The 20443-nt window shown below is 42.3% G+C and overlaps 1 protein-coding gene across 1 annotated transcript in view; it reads left to right on the plus strand.

The window, feature by feature from the left end:
- Positions 1–20443, plus strand: part of ATP10A (ATPase phospholipid transporting 10A (putative)) — a 1517068-nt gene that overhangs the window by 401994 nt on the left and 1094631 nt on the right. The gene's annotated exons all lie outside the window — the stretch shown is intronic.

A 20443-nucleotide genomic window follows, 5' to 3' on the forward strand; every position in this document is an offset into this window, starting at 1 on the left:
TGGTAGACCTCAGGGATAGATTTGAAGAAAGAGGTTATACTGATGTTTCCACTCAAAAGATTTTAAGAGAAGCAGTGAGTTGGAGAAACAATGTGGGGAAACCTTATTTCGCATCACACAATGAAAACAACAAACAAGCTAAACATAGTAATACCATGGTTCGAGTACCAGCATACTTTACAAAAGATGTTAATGTGGTCACGGAAATAATTTAAAAAACATTGGCCTGTTTTGACCCACAATTTAGATATTAGAAATATAGTGGGGGGACAAACCAAGTTTCTTGTTTAAAAACAAAAAAATCATTGAAGAGACTTTTATGTTATCCCAGAGGCACAGTGCAAGCAGATGCTAATATTATAAAAGGGACTGTGTCATGCACTAGATGTAATCACTGTGAATATATAGACATGACCAACTTGTTCAAGCATCCAGATCTCTTAAAGGTGTTCAAGTTTAATATGACAGCTGACAGCTCGAATGTGGTATATTTAGCAGTCTGTTCGGCCTTCTATGTGGGGAAGACCAACAGAAAGATGAGATTTAGAATTAGGGAACATCTGTTAAATATTAGCAATGGGGTCCTGACAAATGCTTTGGCAAAACATGTTTGTACTGTGGGACCAGCACAAATGTTCACATTTCTTGTGATTAGAAAAGATGAGGGAGAATGAACAAGGAGGGGACATTAATAATTGCACTGAAACATCAGAAACCAGATGGATCATAAGCCTAAGAGCAGATAGGGGGGAAGGGATTAAATGATAGGATCCCTTTGAAACCGATTTTGAAAAACAGAAGGCTTTTTAAGTAATCAATAGGCTATTTTATATACCGCATTAATTTTATTTGAGCATGCTATATAATTTTTTACAACTTTTTTTTACAATGCCTTTGCATTTATTTATTCTCATTTGTATATTTTTGATGGTGCATGCTTAATGATGTATTCCTTTGAAAGTTAAGTAATGATGTGTTCTAACTGGTTTTTAACTGTTTCACGATTAGTATAAATTTTGCTATAGCTACATGAGTAGTCATGGTCTGATAAAGTCGTGTGTAACATCACGAACGTGCTAACCTACAATAAAGTTATCTGTTCTTTTTATTTTTATGGGCCATGACTTCTTAATCCCTTGATTATATCAAAATCAACTAAACATAGAAAACTTAAATGTAGACATACTAAATTTAACCAATACAGACATAACTGCAAAGCTAATACTTAACCCCAAGAAAAGTATCCTTGTAATCGACTGCTGTATACCACCTAGAAAAACACTGCCATACTGGAAACCTTACTTCACTGGGTGTCTGAGAGCCTCCAGTATGAAACTATCATCCTGGGGGACTTCAACATCGATTGGTTAACTTGTAACTCTTACTCCCCCATCAACTTCACCAAACTCTATGGTTTTTCCCAACTCCTCCAGTATCCCACTAGAATTGATAAATCCACCAAAAGACAGTCAATACTTGGCTGGATTCTGACAAACGGGACAACACTAATCAATCAGTCTGGATGCCTCCCTGACAGCCTAAGTGACCACCTCCCAACTTTTGTAATACGACATCCCGCATATCAAGAAAAGCCCACTATTTACCAGATATTAAGAAACAAGAAAATCTTCAACCGAGCCACGTTTATTAATGCACTAAACATTTGTAACAACTCTTCCCCTTATAAACCTCAACCTTAACGAAGCTGTACAATACTTCAACTCTACCTTCTTAAACATCCTAAACTCCAAAGCCCCTCCCAAAACCATCAGGGTAAAATCCAACCATGCTCCCTGGATAAGTAGAGAGACCAGGTCTCTTCTGAAATCCAGAGAGAAGGCCTGGACGCACAGGCACAAAACCAGTTCCCATACAGACAAGCAGGTGTATCTTGAACTCTGTAGTAAATCAAAAAAAATGTGTTAAATTAGACAAAATTAACTACTACCATAATGTACAAACCAAATACCAAAATAACCCCCAAAAATACCGGACAGCTATTAATAAGATTCTCCTTCCTGGAACATCGAGAACTCCCGCTCCTACCATAACTGATGTTACCACAGCTTTTAACAAATTCTTCACTGAATCCATTCTTGCTCTTGCTAATGCAGAAAACTGTCTGCCCTTGAACCAACTACCCAGGTACCATAATGATACCGGAGGCTTAACATTCCAACCTGTCTCTACTGACTTTATTAAGAAACTACCGAAGAAACTAAAGCCTACCACCTTAGCTGCTAATAAACTGTCAGCAGAATTTCTGAAGATAGCTGCTGATGCCCTTGCTTATCCTGTGTCCATTCTTATCAATCATTCAATATCCAAAAATTTAGTTCCTGAAATCTGGAAAATTTCATACATTATACTTCTCCACAAAAGGGGGGTAACTCAAAAGAGTTAACTGTCAGCCCATAGCAATACTCTCACCTCTGTCCAAAATATTAGAAAGATGTATATACTCACAACTCATGAACTATATCAACACCCACAACCTTCTCACAAACACTCAACATGGTTTAGGCCCTACCACAGCTGCACTTATGTCATTCACCCACATAGTTAACAATCACAGAAATAATGGCAACTATGTCTCTGCTGTCTTTCTTGCCCACTCCCAAGACTTTTGATATGGTCAACCATCTGATTAGATCCCCTCTCTGAACTAAATCTTAGTAAAACTACCATTTCCTGGGTCCAAAGCTACTTGATACGTAGGCAGCAAAGCAGTACAATGGAGGCAAAAACTTTCAACTCTATTATCTGTCACTCTATGAGTTCCCCAAGGCTCCATCCTTGGACCTTTACTCTTTCCTGTCTTCTCTAATACCCTCCATACTTCTACTCTGCAAGCCTCAAGTCGTCCGATATGCAGATGACTCAACACTAATCTGCTGTTCTCCTTCCCTCCAAGAACTGCAAGTCCAAACACAAGCCTCCTCCTTCTCCGTGGAAAAATAACTTACCAACTCCCAATTGATACGTAACCCCAATAAAACCAAACTTCTCATTTTCCACTCTACTCGTCCTCCACTCCTTTCTAACAACAAAACAACCATCTCTCCAGTTGCACACACTACTAGGTGTAGAAATTGACTGCAACATGAAATTTGATAGTCACATCTCACTCACCATAAAGAAAGTACACAAAACACTGGGAGGACTAAATAGAGAAAAAAAATGTTCACAAGTAGTACCAGAGCTAAAATAGCACAAACCCATCTCAGCTCCACATTTCTATATGCCTCTCCCCTCCTCACCAATCTCAGAAAATCAGACTTGACACCTGCTTTAACAAAATTGCAAGATTCGCCAGCAACATCTCTTACAAAACTCACCACTGCTCAGCCCTTAAACAACTCAACTGGCTTGAACTCCCCCATCTCCTTCCCTACAACCAGCTCATACTAACCTATAAGATTCTCTACTACCCCAAGAAACCCCCTGCGCTACAAATCTAATACACACTCACACCAGTACTAGGGCTCTACGCTCCAACAGTGAACCACTTCTTCAGATCACTAACTCAAAAAACTCTGCAGGGACCTTCCACTATTGTAATGACTCTGCAGGGGCCTCCCTCTATTCTAACTATATCGTTAAAAAATGGAACTCTCTGCCCACTAACATAACAGCCACAACAACCTTATCTCAGTTCAAGAAATCTGTAAAAACACACCTACAAACTAACTGGGTTTGTCACTGTGACACCTTAGGCTAATCCTACTCCATCTTATTCTGGCTCCTCCTTAGTCAAAGCTCCTCCCTCATTTTCAGTCTCTAGACTTCTCTTAGTCTTCTAAGTCTCACTTCTCTAGCTTCTCTCTCCTCCCTCCTCTCCTCTCCTACTTCCAAATGATGATAATTAATGTATACTCTATATTATAATATCATTCTGAATATTTTTACTGATGTACAGTTCACCGAATAATCATAGCTTTGTTCTTATGTAAATGTATGTAATCTTTGTCATATGATGAATTAGTAAGCTGTGCTGTAACTGGAGCTTTTCTCCCCAGGCCTCCGCTGAAAAAAGGACTTGTGTCCAGCCGGACTTTCCCAGTTACCAAATGTAAAATAAAATAAAAGTAAATAAACTGCATGCATTTATTTCAGTATTATATTACCTTGAGATGCATATGCAAGACATAAGTGAGACACTGCTTATGCTATGTGCACTGAGAACACACTATATATTGGGCCAGTTCACTGTAAATACAGATGACTTAAGCAACAGAAATGGAATAGCAGTAGGACTAAAGTAAAATAATAAAATGGAAACAGGCAGACAAAACTCAGTTGCAGTTCTTGAACTGTCAAGGACTGTAGTGCAAAAGAACAATGAAGGAACTGCTACATTGCAGGGTGAGAAACAAATGGATACAGATGGGCAGGAAGGTTATTTCTATGCATGAAGGAAACAGAAAAACAACCTATTGGGGCAGAATATTCCACCAGGTCTACTGGACAGTCTTTCACTCCACCATCAGAAAACACACTCTTTTGTGTGTCCCCAGCTTCCACTAGGAATCAATCACCAAGGGTGCTGAAGTGCAACACAGTGCACCTCCACACCCTGACTGGGCATGCTTAAACCTTTACATTGCATGACTGAGGTTGAAAGGTCACTTTGTTTTTTTTCCCCTCAAGTAAATGCTGTGACATCCAGTATCAAGCAGACTCAATCCTCACCACTGACAACAGTGAGAAATGTACACACTGAGAGGATGACAAGTACACAAGCAGTAAAGTGCAATTTCCCTTAAGAGCACACAGAGAGCACGGTCAGTTTGGGGCTGGTTTCTCCCTCTTTCCCAACAACCCCAATAAGACCCCCCACTGGCACAGCTATAGGGTTGAGATCACAGCTGAGTGACCAAGCCAAGACCTCCAGCACCCTGTCTGTCTAACCAGTGCTTTGTGTCCCTGCCCAGGTAGCTGACACACACACACACACACACACACACACACACACACACACACACACACACACACACACACACACACACACACACACACACACACACACACACACCTAGAAAAGGTCGTCACAGGTTTACTAGCTATGCCCTCTTTTGCCCAGACTGTAAGGTAGTTTTCACTGCCATCTGCAAACTCTTTATCAGCTACTTTAAGGTCCTTAACAAAGGGTATCTAATCTTACTGTGTAATGTTACCATTAATCCAAATGGTAGTTTGACCAAGACCAAAGCTATTAGAAGTGGCCTCTACAGTGTCACCAAATAGATATGCAAGTACTCAGAGCTTAAATATCTCTAGACAGACCAGTCACAATTAAAAAGTTTAAATATATTTAATAATAAATAATAAAAGAACAAGGCAATACCAAATATGCATGTACAGTGATGTCAGAGTTCAAAATCACAGAAAATACTTCTAACAACATTGCAGGACAATCTTAAATAAATACAGAAAACATATAAGCTATACTTCATTATTTCCTAACTGAATCCAAGAGAAATTACTGTACCTAGTTAAGTTACTTACAGCAAGGCAAGACAGGTGTGGTGAGTGGATGTTTCCAGGTGATGTTGTTAGGTCAAAGACAAAGTACAATATGCACAGTCTCTCTCTCAGTCAGCGTTATTAAATTAATATCTCAAATATTGCTGCTGGGATGCTTGCAGGATGACATCACTTTTTGTCACATGACTTCAGTCCCCAGGCTCAAAAACAACCATTGAGGTAGCATTTAGCATCTCCCCATGAAAAATACATAAACAAAGACTTCACTTAGATGTTTGCAGATCCTGGAAGTCCTAAAACAGTAAAGCACTTATACATCTCAAGCCTAGTAATTATCTCTCTTTCAAGACCATACAAAAAACTTCTGTTACTGTAATGAAACTGAAACTGAGAGACAACCTTTTTTGTTTATGGCCCAGCTATAAAGTAACTTAACCTAAACCATTCTTCTGAAGTTTTGCAAGTTAATCTTCTGTGTTCCAGTCTCCCCTGTGAAACAGTTACAATAGTGTATATAAAAAATATCTCTTCAGCGCACATGTCTATACAGTTCTAATACATTTGTAACACATGCATATGACTCATGTTGCTATTCACAGATGACACACAACCACTTACAAAATTCCAGACAGCTGTGCTGGCAGTATCTCTTTGTCACAGTTCTATATAAATCATACTAATATTCAAATGACGCATACTTATTTACAAAATTCCAGATAGCTGGGCTGGCAATATTTTCTTTTGTGACAAATGCCATGAGCCTCAGTCAAAACACTAAGGAAATATGTCGGTCTTCCTTTTAAATGCTGTAGTATGTATGGGCCTACATGTGACAGGAGGCTGCTGCTGTGTATAGCACGTTCACAGTAGATTATGAACAATGACAGCATCATGGCATAGAGAGATAAAGGCCCAACTACAACTGAGGTGACCTGAGTTTGATTAGAGACACTGGTGTCTGATGCTCTGGCAGAGAAGGATGACATTGGTCCAAACGAGTATTCTTAGTGGTGATCCATGCAAAGTGGCTCAATGTACATGGAGAACTATAAAAGCAATCCTAAGGCATGGCAACACACAAAATGTACTACACACTAGGTGCGAACAAGATTCAAGTAAGTTACTCAGATGACAGAGAAGTATGCAGTTTATCGAGAGTGGTAGGTCATGTGTTCTGTGCCAATGTAGATATGATAATGACATCAGTGTCAATCAATATTTGTTTTATTATTTATCTAGTAATGTTATGTCCACTTTCATTGAATAGAAAGATAAGGACACAATTATCAGTTAGTAGAAGGAGAAAGCAGAAATAGAAGGTGGTGAGGAGATAGGAAATAAAAGCAGGATGGGCGACATACTAAAAGATTGTGTAGCAAAACTACTTGGATATATAGAACACCTGTCACAGGTATGCATAACCAAGTGAGATGGTAGAATACAGGTGTCTTTTGGGCAACACCCATCAAGGCATTGGTATGACTTAAATGGAGCTCATGTCATTTATTTCTAAAGACCGTGTGGGACATGTAGTTTGAGATTTCCACTGGCCAGGAGTTTCACAGTTTAGCTGTATTTGTTCCCAATGCTTCATCATGTGCAATAAGCTTTAAGTTTACATACCTGCTATAGCAGCTGCTGAAAACAGCGCAAGTCCCTACCATTGAGGTCTATGATGAGGCTTGGCAGGTGCTTGGAGGAAACCTTAAAAAGGAGTTCATGTCTGACACAATTGTCCATACTGCAGAACAGGAAACCTACTTGTTAGCAGGGTTATGATGCTGAAAATAAAACCAGCTGGTAGCCATGCAGTTGTATTGCAAGCCATTTCTGCTCGTTCAGGTGCAACTTAGGTAATACTGCAAGGATGGGTAACATACCTATGAGCAGCAGGAACTCTTCCTTCAGTCTTTTAATCTATTTGTACAGGTTATACTAACCTCAGCTGGTGCATCTTTAAGTCATGTGCTTATCCTGTATTAATCCATAGGTATGGTTCCACAAGGAGGTCCAAATCATAACCAGGACAGCATGCCAAATGTCAAACTCACTGGAAAAATAAACTGAGAACCCAAAACACAACTGCAACAGAAAACCAAACATCAAACTGACTGGGAAGACAAACAAGGAACCCAAAGTATAACCCTGACAGGAAGCTGAACATCAGACTTAACTGGAAAAATAGAGAACCAAACCATTACCACATCAAACAAAATTCAAACTCTCTGTAATGAGAACTCAAAGCATAACCACAACAGCAAACCAAACATCAAACTCCCTGGAAACCCAAACCAAGAACCCACAATATACTTGTGGCAGTAAAAACAAACATCAAACTAATCTGAAATACAAAATGAGAACCTAAAGCATAACCCCAATAGGAAAATAAATGTCAGACTCACTGGAAAAGCCTACAAAAATCCAAGTGTTATTAAATGCAACGTATTTTAAATAAGGGAGGTAAATCCCCATGCCTCAATGTATCACTACCATGTACAAGCCCCCTCTACACCCCTGCCTTTACCACCCATCAAGTGGTAGACCTACTCAAATATATTTATTGCTGTAAACCATTTCAGACTTTTTGACAACTCCAGCAAGTCAGACAATGAAAACAACATAAGCAAGCTAGTTCAGACTACCACCTTGGTTTTATTTAGTGCTAACCATTGTGTGTTTTGAACTAGCTTGTCATTAAAAATACATGCAAGTGCTTTCAAATTTATGTGTGTTTGGAGTGTAGTTTTTTTTACTGCAGAGTAATAGTGAATCATCACCAAAGTGTAGATGTTCTTCGTGTTTCACTGTTGCAGTCATCACATTTGGGTTATCTGCCTGCAGGTAACCCTCAATTGGTCTGAATACCAGAGTCTTGGGATTTCTGCGTCGGATGCTGTCGCTTCTTCCATGATGTCAGGTCATCAGGGGTATAAAACATGCAGCCGATGCCATTACATCAGCTTTTCTTGCCGTGCAGTGTCCGAAGCAAAAGCAGTTTGCAAGTGCTGGTTGGCTGCCTCCTAAAATTTTAATTTTTCAATTTTCAGACCTGAAGTCTTCTAAAAGATAAATACCCCATTGGGGATCCTTTTTTGTCCATCCATAATTGTCTTGCTTGTGGAAAGCAAATACCTCACAGAGATTTTCATTCTTACTGCATCACCTGTTTAGGCCCAGACCACAACGTTCCTCGCTGTCGGTTTTGTGCCTTGTTCAACCCCTGAACTATTTGTCGCCAGGCTATTTTTATCACTAAATTCTTTCTCTCTCATTCTCTGTATTCCGAAATGGCTTCGATAAGCCATCCGACTTCTGATCTTCCAAAAGAACATAAGGATAAAGACAGAGACAGACCACATAGGTCCAAAACTGCCGACCAGGCTTCCATTGAGCTAGTCACCAGTCCGCCGGTACTCAGTGAGGTGCTTTCACAGCCCCTGATATCCACTTCTACAGATTCTCAGGCCTCTACTGAGACCCGTCCGGTATGCTGTGAGATGCTTCTTCGACTATGGAACCTGCAGATGTCTCTACCTTGGGTGGGTCCAGAGCCGCTGTGCAGGCACCAGCTTCTGAGGGTGTATTCAGGCCTTCCAATTTTCATATTAAACCGAAGACTTCGTTTCAAACCAAAAATACTGAATTTCTCAGGCCCAGAGTTCGCACTACAAGGAAACCGATGACCAAAGCGCATTCTCAGGCCCACTTGCCTCAAACAAATGCTTAGAATGGCTGAAGATCTTATATCTTTAATTAGGGGAAGCCAACCTTCCCCCTCTAAAAGACCAAGAACTGATTTTCCTTCTGATTCTTCAGATCATGAGTCTGTTGACTCTGATCCTTCTGATTACCAGGACATACCCTTATCTACCTATGAGGATTCTGATGCAGAGGATTCCATTCCCTCTGCTTCCCCACCAGAAGATTTTTCTTTTGGTGAAACCCTGCATACCCTTAGAGAGCATTTCCGCTGGGAGTGCCAGGACTACCCACATTCCAAAAAGAGACTCGGGGAATTTTTAAACTTGCCTCAGCACAGGCCTCTAGCTATCCCTCCTGTTCTGGAAATTGAGAGGATGTCTTCTTGGAATCTAGCCTTACACCTGATACTTTGTCTCCAGCTCCTAGGAAACCTGACAGGTATTACAGAGTACCTGACTCCCACAAATTCCTCTTTAAGAATCCTACTGTGGCTCCAGAGACCATTTCCAAGGGACCTAAAGGCATTAAGGCTACAACAGCCAAAAACCCTACCCATTTGGACAGGGACTCTAGGGCTTTAGACAGATGGGGTAAGAAGGTATTCACCTCTGCTACACTTGCCATCAGGGCTTTAAATTGCCAGTTTCATATGTTAAAGTATCAGCAGCATATTATGGAGCTAATTAAACAGAAAATTATGTTGATTCCTGATAGTGCAGAACATAAAGATTTACAAGAGTTGATGCATTCTGCTAACCAAGTTGAAAAACATACTTTGCAATGCAGTTTTGATGCCTTAGAAGCATCTTTCAGGGCTGCTGTCACTGGGTCTGTTCTTAGAAGGCATGCTTGGCTTAAGCAACAAATCTTGCCAGACCACGTTTGTGTCTTTTGGCTTTTCCCGGTTAGGGGTCACCACAGCGGAACTCTGGTCCGCTAATGATTGGCAGTTGTTGCCAGGCCTGATGCACAACCTTCAATGAAGGTACACCCATTCACGCATGTCTCCACGCAGAAGACGCTCTAGCTGAGAATCGAACCGGACAGCGTCTTACTGTAAGGCGACAACACTACCGCAGCACCACCACCGCGGCAGAATTACTAGATGCACCATTAAACCAAGAACGCCTGTTTGGCAATAAAGCAGAAAAAGTCCTCTAAAAGATGGAGGAGAAAGCTAAATCTATGCAAACTGTTAAAGATTTCCTACAGTTACAGCCACCTAGATTCAGTAGGCATTGGCCTTCTAAAAACTGGCCCTTTCCAGTCCCTCCCAGACCTTCAGTCCAAGCCCAGGGGCAGCAGACCACCAAGATTGCAGTCTCAGAGTATGCACAGATCTAAGCAATGGAGTGCTCCCACCTCTAAAACTGGGAGTAGTAAGCCAACTTTCTTTGGTAAAATCTCACAATGACTTATCCTTGACTCTTCCAAGCCTTGCCCAAGTACTTGAACCCTTAGGAGGAAAATTCACCCTGCATGCAAAAAACTGGGAATACATCACCCAGGACAGATGGGTCTTGAACATTGTATCGCAGGGATACAAATTCTACTTCCACTGACTGCCAACCCCAAGCGGATGGCCAAACCTCCCCCCAAACCAGTGAGCAGAGGCCCAAAAGCAAGTACTTTCTCTTCTCAGTATCAAGGCTATTCAACCAGTCCCAGCAGAGCAAAGGGGACAATGTTTTTACTCCAGACTGTTTCTGGTACCCAGAAAAGAAAACTCTTGGCACCCTATCCTGGATCTGTCTATTCTCAACACCTTTGTGGTGGTTCCAAGGTTCAAAATGCTTACTCTCCAACAGTTGCTTCCTATGCTAGCCAAAGACTCCCGGCTAGCCACCCTGGACCTGCACATCCCCATAAGGGAATCCTACAGGAAATATCTGCATTTCAGGGCAGGCTCTATGCACTATCAGTTCTCTGTACTTCTCTTTGGCTTATCTACTGCACCCAGGGTAATCACAAAATGCCTAGCTCCAACCATTGCATATTGCAGGCAGAGGAAAAATTCTAATTTACCCATACTTGGACGATTGCCTGATTTAGGTGGACAGTCAGGAATTGCTACTCCAGCACCTGACATTTGTAAAGAGACTTCTAACTTCACTGGGGTACACAATCAACAAAAATAAGTCACATCTTGTACCCAGCCAACCGATTGTATTCCTGGGAGCAAGCTTGAATGCAACTTCCCAGATGGCATTCCTCACTCCAGAGAAACAAATTTATTTGACAAACAGACTTCAATCTACTGGCCACCAAAACCCAGCTATCTGCAAGAAAAATACTGCAAGCCTTAGGGTTCATTGCCTCTTGCATTGTACTAATTCCATATGCAAGACTGCATATGAGGAAACTTCAATGGTACTTAAAAAGTCTCTGGTGTCAACATTCTCAGGACCTGGAAACAATGATTCCTATCATTCCTTTCCTAAGGGCAGAGTTCCTTTGGTGGGCAGAGGCCTGCTACCACAACAAAGGACTTCCTTTCACTCAACCCTCTGCTGCCCAAACCCTAATAGCAAACGCATCAGACTATGCATGTGGGGGCTCACAAGGCAGGACAATGCATTCAAGGCAAATGGAGCCCAAAGCAAATGCACATGCATATCAATCAAAAAGAAATGTTAGCTGTACAGAATGCTCTGACAGCCTTCAAATGCCTTATTCTTCCAGGGCAACTATTGATAAAGACAGACAACACCAGTTATGTGGTACATAAACAAGCAGGGGGGAAACCCATTCCTACCCACTCTGCAGGTTAGTCATGGCTCTGTGGAACACAGCCTTGAGCAATCAAGTGCACCTGCAAGCTCAATTCCTGCCAGGCAAACTAAATTCACTGGCAGATGACTTAAGCAGAAATCTAATGGACCCACACGAGTGGAAACTGGAACCCAAATCATTCAAGCTTCTGATCCACAGGTGGGGGTCACCAGAGGTGGACCTCTTTGCTTCCCCTCAGAACTATCAATTGAGCAAATATTGCACCAGAACTCCCCACAGCCAAGCAAGGAAAGTGGATGCCTTGTCCTTTACATGGGAAAACCTCTCAATCTATGCCTTTCCCCCTCTGCTCCTCCTCTCGAAGGTTCTACTAAAGATCAAACAGGACAAGTTAAGGACAATCCTGATTGCACCAGACTGGCCACGCCAGCACTGGTACCCACTTTTACGCAGTCTGACAGTACTGCCACCATGGCACCTGCCTCTGACCCCCTCCCTACTGTCCCAGCAGGATGGCCAGATTTTGCATCCTCAGCTACAAACACTGAACCTAGCAGCTTCACTCTTCCCCTGAAGTCGTCCCCAGCAACCCTCGGTAAACGGGTGCTGGATGTCATCCTTGAAGCAAGGAGGCCTAGTACTAGAAAATCCTATTCATTAAAGTGGAAAAGATATTGTTCTTGGAGCCAGTCTCAAGGAATGGACACAACTGTGCCCATCTTACCTCCTATACTAGATTACTTAACAGAAATGCTCCACAAAGGCCTATCTTTCTCTTCAGTTAAAATTCATGCCTCTGCCATCTCGGGTCACTCATCCTCTGGTCAAACAGTTCCTGAGAGGAGCCAAAAATTTAAGACACCCCAGGAGAGCTCCCACTCCAGCCTGGGACCTTAACTTTGTATTTGAAAAACTCACGCTTCCACCCTTTGAACCTGCTGCCTCAGCAGAGTTAAAATTCCTCTCTTGGAAAACAGCTTTACTTCTAGCCATCAATTCAGCAAGAATAGTGTCTGAATTGCAGTCCCTTATGGCCATGGAACCCTTCATTATCTTCCATGCGGACAGGGTTTCCCTCAGGACTAACCCATCATTTATGCCTAAGGTGGTGTCTAGTGTGGCTTTAAACCAACCCATTAATTTGCCAACTTTTTTTCCCTAGTCCTCAGAATAAAGGGGAAAAGATCCTGCACTCTCTGGACATGCACAGGCAGCTTAGGTTCTATCTGGACAGGACTAAACCTTTCAGAAAAATCTAATCAGTTGCTAGTCAGCTTTGCTACAGGGACAGAGAGCAAGGCCATTTCAAAGCAAACCATTTCTAAATGGGTAGCGCACTGCATCCATTTCTGCTACAAACACCATGGGAAACCTACCCCACAGGGGATCAGAACACATTCCACTAGGGCTACATCAACCTCTACAGCATTTCTCAGGGGAGTCCCTTCCAGGGACATCCTGGAAGCTGCAACCTGGAGCTCTGTACACACCTTCACAAAGCATTACCACTTACTTATCTTTTCTAAATCCAGAGCTGGATTTGCCACAGTAGTCTTACAGGGTCTGCTTGCCAGCCCTAATGCTTCTTGAATGCCGCCACCCATCCTCAGTTTTGGGAATCAACCCAAATGTAATGACTGCAGCAGTGAAACATGAAGAACATAGTACAGTTGTGTGCACTTACCATAAATGTAGATGTTCAAGTGTAGTCACTTTTGCAGTCCTGGTTACCCTCCCTCCAGCTCCTGACTTTTCTATACTTCTACATATTCTTTTTTGTTTGTCCATATCTTATAACATTGGTATTTACTTTCTACCAGGGGTGTTCCACACCATGTAATTTCTTCCTATTGTGGGGGCTACTGACATCTGGGGCAAGAAAAACTGATGTAATGGTGTCGGCTGGATGGTTTATACCCCTGACGACTTGACGTCATGGAAGAAGCGACAGCATCCGATGCAGAAATCCCAAGACTCTAATATTCAGGACGATTGAGGGCTACCTGCAGGCAGATAACCCAAATGTGATGACTGCAACAGTGAATACACTCGAACATCTACATTTATGGTTAAGTGTACACAACTGTACTTTGGTAGAGCATTACTAGTTTGCGTTTACTTATTTTTCATGAAGACAGTAAATATTAGAAGGACTAACACCAGCTTTAGGTGACTGTAATTTCTATTTTATAGGATATAGCTGGCTCTTTTAGTTTCTACCCTGTAATCAACAATTTACAAAAGTGCTCATGTACTTTCAGACCAGCAAGATAATAAATGGTATAATGATAGATAGATTAATAAATGAATGAATTTAATTAATTAATTAATTAATTAACATTCTTTAGCAGAATTGCAGATATGGTTTTATCCAAGGTCTGAGAGAGAGATCAAAAGCAAACACCAGCATGCATTTCTTTATCACTCATGACTGCTACAATAATAAAAACTTTGTCAGTGCCATGCAGAGCCCATGGTTGGTATCAGAGGTCAGTCCCACTCTGGTACAAACAGCTGACCAGCTGAACTACTCTGTCAACTACCTAAGCAGGAATACAAATCTGTACGTCTTAGGGCTGCCAATCACCCTCCCCACCCTTAGAGTCTCCTCTGTCCTCTACACACACCACTTTATTTGCATGTACTCACAATATCTGCTGATCTTGGGATGCATAGCTGGATTAAGCCCTGCATATGCCACCAGGAATCCCCAAATTCTTGGCTTTAAGTCAAACAAGTAGTTATAAGTTGTAGACAAGATCATAACATTGAAAACAAAGCTTACTTAGTGGTTCCTGCTGCCACAGAACAGTACTCCATGCAACGATGATGATGCAGAAAATAAATATGCCCACTACAGATGGCCTTCTCAAAATAAACTGATAAGGTGAGTTCCCACCTATCTGTGTCTGCTTACTTTGAGGACCTTGGCAATGACAAAAGCATTTGGCAAAAATGCTAAACAGTATCTCAAAAAAAAAATTAGATGCAACAGAAGGAATTCAAGGAAATATGCACTGATGGACAAATCCCCAGAAGGAAGTTCTACTTTTGGACTGGATATCTAAACTGAAGATTGTAAAAACATGTGCCACTGAAAAGATGGCCACAGATGTTTGTCATGAATGTGTTCTTGAAACTTGGAATACATGCAGTCATCACTGTGGAATGTCCTGTCACTGCAATGGCCAAAACAGAATGCTGATGGCAGTCTGTTCACTTTGCCTATGTTTAGTAACATCTAAATCCATCCCATCCCACCAAGAGCAAATGAACATATGTACAGTCTAACTATACTCAAGGACCTAATGAAGGCAGAACCATGAGAGATGACAAACATCCACATTGTGCAGAATACCTTCTCCCCTATTTTAAGCATCTAGAAATAAAACTAAGATATTAACTGGCTAGTTAAGTGCTGAATCAGAAATCACTTAAAAATAATGAATTATCAAGACAAATCTGACATTCACAGAAAATAAGTTAAGATTTATTGGGTGTAGGGTAGTCGGCTGAACTGACACTGACCCAACACCAAGGGGATCGACATCATTTGGTTGACACAGACAGGTGAAATGTCTTGAGATTTAAGGGCAAAAATATTTCCTAAGTTTTCTTTAACAGTTGCATAAAACAGTTACTTTGTATCTGAAACATGTTAATGTTGTATGAAATAGCATAATCAACTCAAATTCTGCAACAGTAAGCTTTTATTTAGGCAAAAAAAGTGAAGTTCTGTACTTTGTATTGGCCGTGTAGGTATGTTTTATCCTACACAATCTCACAATTCTACAAATAATGTTCCACTTCCAGCATTTAAAAATGTGGGAACCCTAATTTTGAAGTAGTGTTCCAGATTTGTCTTTTGTTCTTTAGGGCCTGCAGCAGTACCACTTGTAAGTAGTTTGTTCCTTGGGTGCCAAACCAGGGATGAACTTCATGTTCCCCATCCAGTTATCCAGGTTACACTTGAATTGTGCTAGGGAGGCCTATTCCAGAGAAGGGGTAGTATCTGGATTATATACCTATCTCTCTAGCAGGTCCTATTTATATCATAGGCAAGGTTTAAGTCTTTGGAATGGGTAATTCTGGTGCTGTTTGTTTTATGGATATGCAGGAGACCCATCAAAGTGGGGTCTGACAATGCCTTGTATGCCAGGCATAGATCTTCCTTCAACAGCCTGTAGGAGACAAAATACAGGGATAGGGCCTTGAAGCAGTCTGCATAGGACATGTTGCTTATGCCCTGTATTCGTTTAGTGAGGAACTTCTGTGGACATTCCAATTGTTGTGGACATTCCAATTGTTGGGTATACCTGGTTAGGTACATACCAAACGGGACATTGTATTCAATGATAGGTCTGATGAATGCCAAATACAGTGGAGCAAAGACATCCTTGGACCTAGAAGCCATACCTTTGTTTATAAGATGAACAACATAGAATGATTTCCTTACTACTGTAGACACGTGATGGTCAAAGGCTAGATTACTGTCTGTGTGTGTCCTCAAGTCCCTCACTTTTGGGTCAACTGTTAGTGGTATATTGTCAATATGATAGTTACCAGGGGTCGATGACTTCCTGAAGGATACTGTTATGCATTTCTTGAAATTTAGTTTTAGTCCATGGCTCTGACACCAATTATTTGTCTGTCAGTGGACAATTCAATGACAGCTCCTAATTTGCAGTCATCTGCAAATTTAGGCAGCCAGAGGCCATTGACATTGGCTTTGACTTCAGAGAAGTAAATACCAAAAAGGACCAGTCCCAAGAATGATCCCTGAGGGACACCACTTGTGAATGGCCTCTTTGTAGAGGTGGATTCCCCAATTCTAACTTCCTGGGTCCTTTCTGAGAGCTTGCTGGTTTTCCACCAGGTAACATAAGGGTTTGTACCTAGCATCTTAAGTTTGTCAATGATACCCAAGTGGGTGATTGTGTCAAATCCCTTGGCCAGGTCAAGGTACACAGTGTGAACCATTTTGCCCTCATCCATTGCTTTGGTGACCTTCTCAAAGAAGTCCACCAGGTTGAGTCAGCATGACCTGCCTTTGATGAAACTAAACCGGGGTGGGTCCAGTGTGTAAAAGTTTCCTATGTCATTACTGATCATTTCCATGTTAATTCTTTCCATGGCTTTACATAAAAGATAGTGAGACTTATGGGTCTGTAGTTTCCCAGAGTCTGTAGAAGGCCCACCTTTGTGCAGAGGGATCCATTCACGCATGTCTCCACACAGAAGACGCCTAGCTGAGAATCGAACCGGACAGCATCTTAGTGTAAGTATTAACAACACTACCGCAGAACCACCACCGCGGCAGAATTACTAGATGCACCATTAAACCAAGAACACCTGTTTAGCAATAAAGCAGAAAAAGTCCTCTAAAAGATGGAGGAGAAAGCTAAATCTATGCAAACTGTTAAAGATTTCCTACAGTTACAGCCACCTAGATTCAGTAGGCATTGGCCTTCTAAAAACTGGTCCTTTCCAGTCCCTCCCAGACCTTCAGTCCAAGCCCAGGGGCAGCAGACCACCAAGATTACAGTCTCAGGGTATGCACAGATCTAAGCAATGGAGTGCTCCCACCTCTAAAACAGGGGAGTAGTAAGCCAACTTTCTTTGGTAAAATCTCACAATGACTTATCCTTGACTCTTCCAAGCCTTGCCCAAGTACTTGCACCCTTAGGAGGAAAATTCACCCTGCATGCAAAAAACTGGGAGTACATCACCCAGGACAGATGGGTCTTGAACATTGTATCCCAGGGATACAAATTCTACTTCCACTGACTGCCAACCCCAAGCGGATGGCCAAACCTCCCCCCAAACCAGTGAGCAGAGGCCCAAAAGCAAGTACTTTCTCTTCTCAGTATCAAGGCTATTCAACCAGTCCCAGCAGAGCAAAGGGGACAATGTTTTTACTCCAGACTCTTTCTGGTACCCAGAAAAGAAAACTCTTGGCACCCTATCCTGGATCTGTCTATTCTCAACACCTTCATGGTGGTTCCAAGGTTCAAAATGCTTACTCTCCAACAGTTGCTTCCTATGCTAGCCAAAGACTCCCGGCTAGCCACCCTGGACCTGCACATCCCCATAAGGGAATCCTACAGGAAATATCTGCATTTCAGGGCAGGCTCTATGCACTATCAGTTCTCTGTACTTCTCTTTGTCTTATCTACTGCACCCATGGTAATCACAAAATGCCTAGCTCCAACCATTGCATATTGCAGGCAGAGAAAAAATTCAAATTTACCCATACTTGGACGATTGCCTGATTTAGGTGGATAGTCAGGAATTGCTACTCCAGCACCTGACATTTGTAAAGAGACTTCTAACTTCACTGGGGTACACAATCAACAAAAATAAGTCACATCTTGTACCCAGCCAACCGATTGTATTCCTAGGAGCAAGCTTGAACACAACTTCCCAGATGGCATTCCTCACTCCAGAGAAACAAATTTATTTGACAAACAGACTTAAATCTACTGGCCACCAAAACCCAGCTATCTGCAAGAAAAATACTGCAAGCCTTAGGGTTCATTGCCTCCTGCATTCTACTAATTCCATATGCAAGACTGCATATGAGGAAACTTCAATGGTACTTAAAAAGTCTCTGGTATCAACATTCCCAGGACCTGGAAACAATGATTCCTATCATTCCTTTCCTAAGGGCAGAGTTCCTTTGGTGGGCAGAGGCCTGCTACCACAACAAAGGACTCCCTTTCACTCAACCCTCTGCTGCCCAAACCCTAATAGCAAACGCATCAGACTATGCATGTGGGGGCTCACAAGGCAGGACAATGCATTCAAGGCAAATGGAGCCCAAAGCAAATGCACATGCATCTCAATCAAAAAGAAATGTTAGCTGTACAGAATGCTCCGACAGCCTTCAAATGCCTTATTCTTCCAGGGCAACTATTGATAAAGACAGACAACACCAGTTATGTGGTACATAAACAAGCAGGGGGAAACCCATTCCTACCCACTCTGCAGGTTAATCATGGCTCTGTGGAACACAGCCTTGAGCAGTCAAGTGCACTTGCAAGCTCAATTCCTGCCAGGTAAACTAAATTCACTGGCAGATGACTTAAGCAGAAATCTAATGGACCCACACGAGTGGAAACTGGAACCCAAATCATTCAAGCTTCTGATCCACAGGTGGGGGTCACCAGAGGTGGACCTCTTTGCTTCCCCTCAGAACTATCAATTGAGCAAATATTGCACCAGAACTCCCCACAGCCAAGCAAGGAAAGTGGATGCCTTGTCCTTTACATGGGAAAACCTCTCAATCTATGCCTTTCCCCCTCTGCTCCTCCTCTCGAAGGTTCTACTAAAGATCAAACAGGACAAGTTAAGGACAATCCTGATTGCACCAGACTGGCCACGCCAGCACTGGTACCCACTTTTACGCAGTCTGACAGTACTGCCACCATGGCACCTGCCTCTGACCCCCTCCCTACTGTCCCAGCAGGATGGCCAGATTTTGCATCCTCAGCTACAAACACTGAATCTAGCAGCTTCACTCTTCCCCTGAAGTCGCCCCAGCAACCCTCGGTAAACGGTGCTGGATGTCATCCTTGAAGCAAGGAGGCCTAGTACTAGAAAATCCTATTCATTAAAGTGGAAAAGATATTGTTCTTGGAGCCAGTCTCAAGGAATGGACACAACTGTGCCCATCTTACCTCCTGTACTAGATTACTTAACAGAAATGCTCCACAAAGGCCTATCTTTCTCTTCAGTTAAGATTCATGCCTCTGCCATCTCGGGTCACTCATCTTCTGGTCAAACAGTTCCTGAGAGGAGCCAAAAATTTAAGACACCCCAGGAGAGCTCCCACTCCTTTGTATTTGAAAAACTCACGCTTCCACCCTTTGAACCTGCTGCCTCAGCAGAGTTAAAATTCCTCTCTTGGAAAACAGCTTTACTTCTAGCCATCAGTTCAGCAAGAAGAGTGTCTGAATTGCAGTCCCTTATGGCCATGGAACCCTTCATTATCTTCCATGCGGACAGGGTTTCCCTCAGGACTAACCCATCATTTATGCCTAAGGTGGTGTCTAGTGTGGCTTTAAACCAATCCATTAATTTGCCAACGTTTTTCCCTAGTCCTCAGAATAAAAGGGAAAAGATCCTGCACTCCCTGGACATGCACAGGCAGCTTAGGTTCTATCTGGACAGGACTAAACCTTTCAGAAAAATCTAATCAGCTGCTAGTCAGCTTTGCTACAGGGACAGAGAGCAAGGCCATTTCAAAGCAAACCATTTCTAAATGGATAGCGCACTGCATCCATTTCTGCTACAAACACCATGGGAAACCTACCCCACAGGGGATCAGAACACATTCCACTAGGGCTACATCAACCTCTACAGCATTTCTCAGGGGAGTCCCTTCCAGGGACATCCTGGAAGCTGCAACCTGGAGCTCTGTACACACCTTCACAAAGCATTACCACTTACTTATCTTTTCTAAATCCAGAGCTGGATTTGCCACAGTAGTCTTACAGGGCCTGCTTGCCAGCCCTAATGC

This window comes from Protopterus annectens, chromosome 6.part0, assembly GCF_019279795.1.
Source record: "Protopterus annectens isolate FY-2018-M chromosome 6.part0, PAN1.0, whole genome shotgun sequence".
NCBI classification, from domain to species: Eukaryota; Metazoa; Chordata; order Ceratodontiformes; family Protopteridae; genus Protopterus; species Protopterus annectens.